Below are 7500 nucleotides of genomic sequence, written 5' to 3' on the forward strand. Positions count from 1 at the left end.
AACATGTCCCCCAGCCTTACCTCGCGCTCCTGGGTCTCCTTTCTCTCCCTTTATACCTGATGCTTGATTTCCAGGAAGACCAGGGTCGCCTGCACACACACACACACGCACACACACGCACACACACACACACACACACACGCACTCATACTCAGAAAAAACTGTTGCAGCAGGGATCTTTCCATGACTAACTCATTAAAGGAGGAAGAGAAACTGAGCGGTTTCATAATCACAATCTGCTGACACATTTTCTTCTCCCATAAACTAAACCTGCAACATGATGTGAAACCAGGGAAGGTCAGGTTTTGTTTTATCAAATATCGTTTCATATTCCCTCCACCCCGCCTGGGACTCACTCAGGAAACCTCGCTGACCAGAGGATAGAAATGTTATATCTCTTTTTATTCCTGACTGCTGCCCGATGCTGCTTGTAACTAAAATAACTTTTCAAAATGAATGTTTTGAACAAGCTGTACTTTGGATGTGCAATATATATATTTAATACGCTAAAATAATAAAGAGGACAATACAGTCAGAAGTTGCGCTGTGGTGAAAAGACTTGTTCTCCATCGTTTCATGACCTTCACCACGGAGGCTGAACGGTCGTTTCCTTCTCTCTGTATTTTAGTGCACCAAAAGCTCTGGATGACTCTGAGCAGCGTCTCACTGTGAGATCAGGCAGCAGCGCAACACACGGAGTCATCAGGTGGAGTCTGATAATTAACCTGCAGGCGTTTGGCCTCCATCAGGTCCCCTTTGGTTGCTCCCTGCTTCTCCTGGCTAGATTCACCTACAGCTGCTGATGCTGTGTTCCCTTTGCTGGGGTTTGTGTTTGTGTCAAATGTCACCGACAGATTTTCACCAAACACGATTCATCCCTGCTGAGTGAGGAACTCATGCCAGAACCTTTTTTTTCTTTAGTTGCAGGCGTTTCTTTTTTACATTTTCATTACTTTGGATAAATGTTACATTGAAACGATATAATGTTTCAGTGTAATTTTGCCAAAAATAACTGGTGATGTAACAGCGAGCTGCTGGTCTTGGTGCCTGTCTCGTTCGGTTTTTTAATTTTAGCAACGACAATCATTGTGCCAGTGGTTACAAATCTTAGTAGAGTGAGGCTCTGAGGGCAGAGGATGTTGTTGTGAGGCCCTGGAGACAAACTGGTTGTGGAAACGGGCTCTACAAAGAAAACTGCCTTGCCTTGCCGAGGATTAACAGGACATGTAAATATTACATTAGACGAAAAGATGTCTTATGTATTTGTGTTGAGGAATCAGATTCCAGACCAATAAAACAAAAGTGATGAAAGCTGCGTGGTCACACTGATCATTTCAAGGTGGAAACATTTTCATGACAGGAACTGCCACAGCAGCACTAAATTCGCTGGTTGTACATGTTTCCACTCAAATTATCCACCGTCAGCAAAAGCAACTGGACGTTACCTTCGAAAATGGAGGAAATGGGTGGTTAATAGGAGTTCCTCTTGTAGACTGTGGGGTAAACATGGGGGCATTCTGTTCCTTGAAGGCACTGTGACTAATTGCCGGAGCAGCAACATGGGAAATGATGGCTTTAACTGCTGTATCTATGTGTTAATATCAGAAATTAACAAAAAAAATCTTTTGTGTGAAGGTTCTTCTTATTTCTGTTGGCCATTATGAAGTCATTAGTAGACATTTTTCACAGCCCAGGGTTCTGACAGCCCCGATGTTTTTGGTTTATAGGATCAAATTCCATCTCGTAACGGTGGCGTCGCCCCCTGCTGGCACTGAGAAACACAGCAGGTTTAAGGCATTCCTGCATGGGCGTCACTTCTATGGCCCGGGGCCTCATTTGGAAATGTTGCATGTGCACAGGAGACGGCCTTGGCTGCTTTCTAAGCAAACTTTGGCGCTTGCAGTAAACGGACTCGACAGGAGCATGTCCAGCGAGTCCTCCAGCTGATGATGATGATGATGATGATGATTTCAACATCTCTGCTTGAGTCAGAGATGTTGAAATCATCATCATCATCACATCAAAACGTTACAGAAGTGATCCAAAGTAATTTTGATATCTCTCTCTAATTTTGTGGTCATTGAGTCATGTTTTTTCATTCACGTTCATATTGTTGGTGACGTGGCCTGTCAGTCGCCACACACTCTTCAGCACGTGTACATGGAGCGCGTCGCCGCCCCCGTGACCATCATGACACTGTCATCACTGTGGAGCCGAGTTCACCACAATAAAACTTAACGGATCTTATTGCTCACAATCTTCATGCTTTAAATGATATGGTGACGCCAATGATTGATGCAATCACGTTGCGGCGTGAAGCCGTGAACTTCTAAATATTGCAGCAACACGATCGTGCGAACTGATCCACTTCTCCTGCTCTTCCTCGTGGCCGCTGCTGCGATCCTGATCAGCCAGCTGATGTCATTCATTCAGCGTTCACCTGCTGCTCCACATCCACCATTTAAGGTTAGATGTGGGTGTGTCCAGGGCGAGATGTGAGGCAGGTTTCTCACACACACATTTCCAGGTAGACTGTGTTTCAAAAAGGCGAACAGGTGGACGCCATTTTCGTTTGCCATCAGTCGCCAACTTTCCTACGTCCACTTGGCTCAAAGAGCTTGAGACGTCTGCGTGTAAGAGACAGAGAGCCTTCATCACTGGAGGCCTACCTTTTGGTCCAGCAGCTCCGCGGGGTCCAGGTGGGCCTGAAACATTGAAAGAGTTTTGAGTTTGGACATGAAGGTGGCTGAGGTGAGCGGTAAGAACGAGACCTAAAGGGACCTCGAGGAGTTCCTGTCCTTGAGTATCTTTGACCACGTTTCACCCTGCTGAGGTTTCCAGCTGGACGAGCAACAACACAACAAATGTTGCCGAGTGTGTGACTGAGGGATCAGGGTCGGCCGGCCCGGTGTGTCTCATCAGCTGCTCTATTTCAAAAAGATGCTCTGCTTCAAGGGAAGAAGTACAAACGCACATCACTCAACCCTGGAGTACCACCAGCTTGATTTGCTCGTTTAAATATGACACAAATTTTCTCCCTCTTATCCCGGGTCATGGGGGGTGGAGCCTATCCCAGCAGCCTTCCCCCTGGACAGGTCACCAGTCCATGGCAGGGCCAACACATAGAGACAGACAACCATTGGCTCTCCCAGCCACGCCTACGGTCAATTTAGAGTCTGGATTAACCTGGTCCCTCTTGATGTCTTTGGACTGTGGAGGAAGCTGGAGTACCAGAGAGAACCCAGCAGGAACAGGGAGAACATGGAGATTCACACAGAAAGACCCCGTGCTGCAGCCGGGGCTCCACCCACAACCTTCTTGCTGGGGGGCCACAGTGAGGACCACTGCTCCACCCTGCTGCCCTGGTCTATTTCCATATAATGCTAATTAATGAAAATGATAATGTGTAAAATTATGAGATTTCAGCTCTACTCTACTCACAGCCATTGCTCATGCAAAGCGGCTACCAAGTTTAAATAATCCAGACTAGTGGGTTACGAAGACTGAGCCTGTCCCCCAAACCTTAGTTCACCAGCTAAGTACAGGTCTATGTGGTCTTCATTCTTTATCACCAGTCCACTCATGTGCCATCTAATCCTTGGCTTCTTTGTCTGGTAAGTGGGACGATGTACCACCAAGCAGAGCGGTGGACCAGACGCCACGAACACTGCAAGCCTTCAACATCGAAGGTTCGTGCGATCGGCTTCTCTCCTGAGAGGAAACATCGTCTCACATGAGACTAACTCATGTTAACCAAATCTCAGGAGGCTCAAAAGGAGGTTCTTTATTAACGGCACCATAAATAGCCCTTCTCTCATGTTCCAGCAACTGGAAACAGTAACATTTATGCCAGTGAAAGGCGAAGTGGAATCCTGAGATGCTTCATTCACCGCAAGAGGGAAATACATTTTTCCTTCGTCTTTGTGGATCTTTGTGTTTGAATTCAAAAAGGAAAGTGTTGTTAACCCCCTCCTATTATATATATATATATATATATATATATATATATATATATATATATATATATATATACATATTTGTTTTGGATTCATGCATGGCGTGTCATTCAAGACCAAAATGGCCTCATGTGTAGAGATGCACCCCCAAACTGTGAGCTACATAAAAATAGCAGGATGTAAAATAATTGAATTCAATTTTTCTCTTTTTTACCCAGAAATGCATTTAAGAACGTTACCGAGGAAACTCCACAGGGCAGCGTTCACCTGTCTGGTGGGTCCCTTTGGCTTTGTGAGTAAATCTCACTGAAGCAAAAAGCTTCTTACAGCAGAGAGCAGTCAGCTTTGTCCTGCCACTGTTTGTCTTTCATCCCGTCTGTCAGCTTCGGTCGGCTCTGACGGCGTCTTAGTTCAGGAGGGAGGGACTCTTGTGTCACAGCCCCCTGTTGTGATTTAGGCTCAGAGCGTCTGCATTGTTTCATCACCTTGACGTAAATGACCCCGACGTTACAGGACGAATAACAATAACAATAAAACTCACCAGCAGCCCCCGGCTCTCCAGGGCGTCCCACGTCCCCCTTCGGCCCTGGAGGTCCCGTAGCACTGTCACCTGGAGAGGTACGGACAGGTATCAGGCACATGTGGACGACATCTCACACTGCTGCTGAAGCACAAACACGTCCTGGTGTGTCCAGCTGAACACAGTGACGCACACTCAACACATCAACTACAACTTCTCATAAAACACAATCTCACTCTCATGAACTTTGCAAATCTGTTCCTGAGCACTTTACCTTGGCCGCGTGGCAGCCGTGTCATACCAGCATGCTCATGAAACAGGTGAGCTTTGGACTCTAAACGTGCCTCAGGTGTCTTGACGGAGGGAAACACAGCACACAGAAACACAAGAGAACCCATCCCCTCACCCCCGGACCAGAACTGGACCACATCTGACCGAAATACAGCAAAGCACAGGGATTCCCTGAAGCTTGTTTCAAACCTGGATAGAACCAGGCAGGAACTTCGTTTGCTACACTTAGACCCCTTAAATGTTTCCGGTTTTTACTTTTATACTATTTTTGTGGACCCATGGGTGGTGGTAGTGGTGGTGGTGGTGGTGGTGGTGTGTGTGTGTGTGTGTGTGTGGGGGGGGGGGGGGGGTCTGTAGGGCTTAAAAGGTTGAATAAGATATATTGCTCATTATTCATACTGCCGGTCCTCTGCAGGGTTGAGGGGGCTGAAACCGATCACAGCTGTCGTTGGGCCAGAGGAGGCTGTACACCCTGGAATTGCTGGGCTGAGTTAATCTGACCTGCATGTTTCAGGTGTGCGGGAGGAAGTTGGAGCACCTGAAGTAAACCCACACAGACACGAGGAGCACATGGAGCTCCCCACAGACAGACCTCAGCCTGCCAGCAGGTCCCTGCTATAAACTGAGCTTTAAATACCAGCCTGTGAGTGGAACAGAGGATAGCAACTAGCCTGTTTGCAAGAGAGAGTGAGTGTGTGAAGGGAGAGAGGGCCATACACACACACACACACACACACGTGTTTATAAAAGCCAAAGAAAACCTGTGCATTCACACATGAAGGTTTGTGCCGGTGCTCATCAGTAGAATCAGAAGCAGCAACATCTGCTGTCCTGCTAATTACAGCAAAACGGTGCGTCAGGTCAGGTGGTTGGTCTGCTGGGGAACATCTGCCTCAGTGATTTCACACAGGAAATGTTGAAATGTCAGAGCCTTGACTCAAGGTATGTAAAATAACGGCTGCTGCCCATCCATCAGCCAGCTCTCATCAGCCGTCCCTCCAGAGATGACAGGTCATCAAGAGCGAGATCATTCCGGGACCCGCAGCGGAATGTTAATGCCTCCCGCTGCACAAACACTCGGTTGCTCGGCATAGAACAGGAATGAAAGTGTACATTTACCACAGGAAGTAGGATTGAAGTGCTTTCTAGCACTGCTAAGAAGAGAGGCTGGACTCTTGAACCCCACTGATCCTGCATCGTATCATTTCTTTATCATCGTGCTTTTGGGCGAAATGTTGCTGGGTGTTTTCCTCGAATCATCAGTGTCCCAGTCACTGATAATTAGGGTGCTAATTTCAAGCAATTTCTATAATTGGGCTCTTTATCAATGTCTGGTTTCCTACTCATTAATACTTGCCAACTGACAGATTATGACTGGCACTAGACTTCTAGTCTCAGACCAGACAAGCTGGCCACCTAATAAAATTTAAATCTGGGACATTTTTCCTTCAGAATAATGGCGGCAGTAAATAACCTGCAGCTTTACTGGACCGACACGTTCCACGCCTGCAACCTGCACCCACACTGTAGCTGACGTGAGTCCAGACACAGGATAGAAGCTGTGGTCGTTCCAACTTCAACATTCTCGTCTAAGTTGAATATTTACTGGAAAGATTCAAATGCCTCACAGCATCCCAGCACATAGCAATAAGCACCACCCACTGGGTAAGAGAGCAAAGCTGCAGTGAGTTAGCCTGCGTGTCTCCTGTCCTGAGCATCATGAGTTGATCAGTTGTGGTTTGGTTCAGTTCATAAGAAAAGCAAACACAGAGGAAACGGCAGCGGACTCCCAAAGAAGAGGGTCGAATCTTAACGAGCAGCAGGATTTAATGATTTCTAATTTGGAGTGTGTGGTTTGGCTTTATGCCCCCCCCCCCCCCCCCATCACATATCTGATGAAGGAGCACATTTGGTCGCCGGGGTCGGTGAGGTGACCGCCGCCCACACGTTAACAGAGGAGCGTCTGGCTGCTTGCATCCACCTGTGCTGGCGTTTTACTTGTGAGCACAGAGTGAATTTATCTGTGAGTCACTGACGGCAGCAGCAGAGCGAAGAACCTGCTAGCAAACCTCGTCCATGGGTCTCATATTCAACCGACAGTCCAACGTTCAGCGACATATTTGGGCTCACCTTTTTCACCTGGGATTCCTGGCTGCCCACTGTTCCCTGGAGGACCAGGAGGTCCTGGAGACACATGAGAGGGTTAATAGATTCTGGTCTTCAGCTCAAGTTTTAAGATTTGAAAAAAAAAAAGAGAAAGACATCATGACTGAAGAGGAACAGACATTAAAAAAATATAGAAATGTAGGAATTAATTGATTGAACTTTGCATTTCTGCGAGAGGAATCAGTTCATGGAGCAACTGAAAGAATGAACACAAAGATGATCTAAAAACATCATGACAACCAGTGGGTGAATGAACTATGGTGAAGTGTGTGAGGGTCTGACAACCGTTGGAAAAACCAGTGACAAAAAGAACAAGGGCTGCAGAAATTTTAATGATTAAGAGTAATTTTGTTTTCTATGTCATGCCCTTCATAAATTGATTTCTTGGTATAAAAGGACAGAGAAAAGAAGATCTTTTTGTTTTGTGTTTAATAAGTTGTTAGTTTTCCTCTTTGGATGAAGAAATGTGAGTGACAGACGAGCAGCTCCTGAGACCAACCTCCACGCCCTCTCAGTGGACAGCGTCTCTCTCTCTCTCTCTCTCTCTCTCTCTCTCTCTCTCTCTCT

The 7500-nt window shown here is 46.7% G+C and overlaps 1 protein-coding gene across 2 annotated transcripts in view; it reads right to left on the bottom strand.

Moving 5' to 3' along the window:
* The window catches only part of marco (macrophage receptor with collagenous structure), a 23227-nt gene that overhangs the window by 11667 nt on the left and 4060 nt on the right, over nt 1-7500 (bottom strand). For both annotated transcript variants that reach the window (XM_086220993.1, XM_086220992.1), the window contains 4 exons: nt 6898-6951; nt 4498-4566; nt 2670-2705; nt 21-89 (listed from right to left, as the gene is read on the bottom strand). The gene's annotated coding sequence lies outside the window, so the exon portion shown is untranslated. The remainder of the gene's footprint in view (nt 1-20; nt 90-2669; nt 2706-4497; nt 4567-6897; nt 6952-7500) is intronic.

Source organism: Aulostomus chinensis, chromosome 12 (assembly GCF_037954235.1).
Source record: "Aulostomus chinensis isolate RoL2024-O1b breed Wild chromosome 12, RoL_Achi_v1.0, whole genome shotgun sequence".
Taxonomy (NCBI): domain Eukaryota; kingdom Metazoa; phylum Chordata; class Actinopteri; order Syngnathiformes; family Aulostomidae; genus Aulostomus; species Aulostomus chinensis.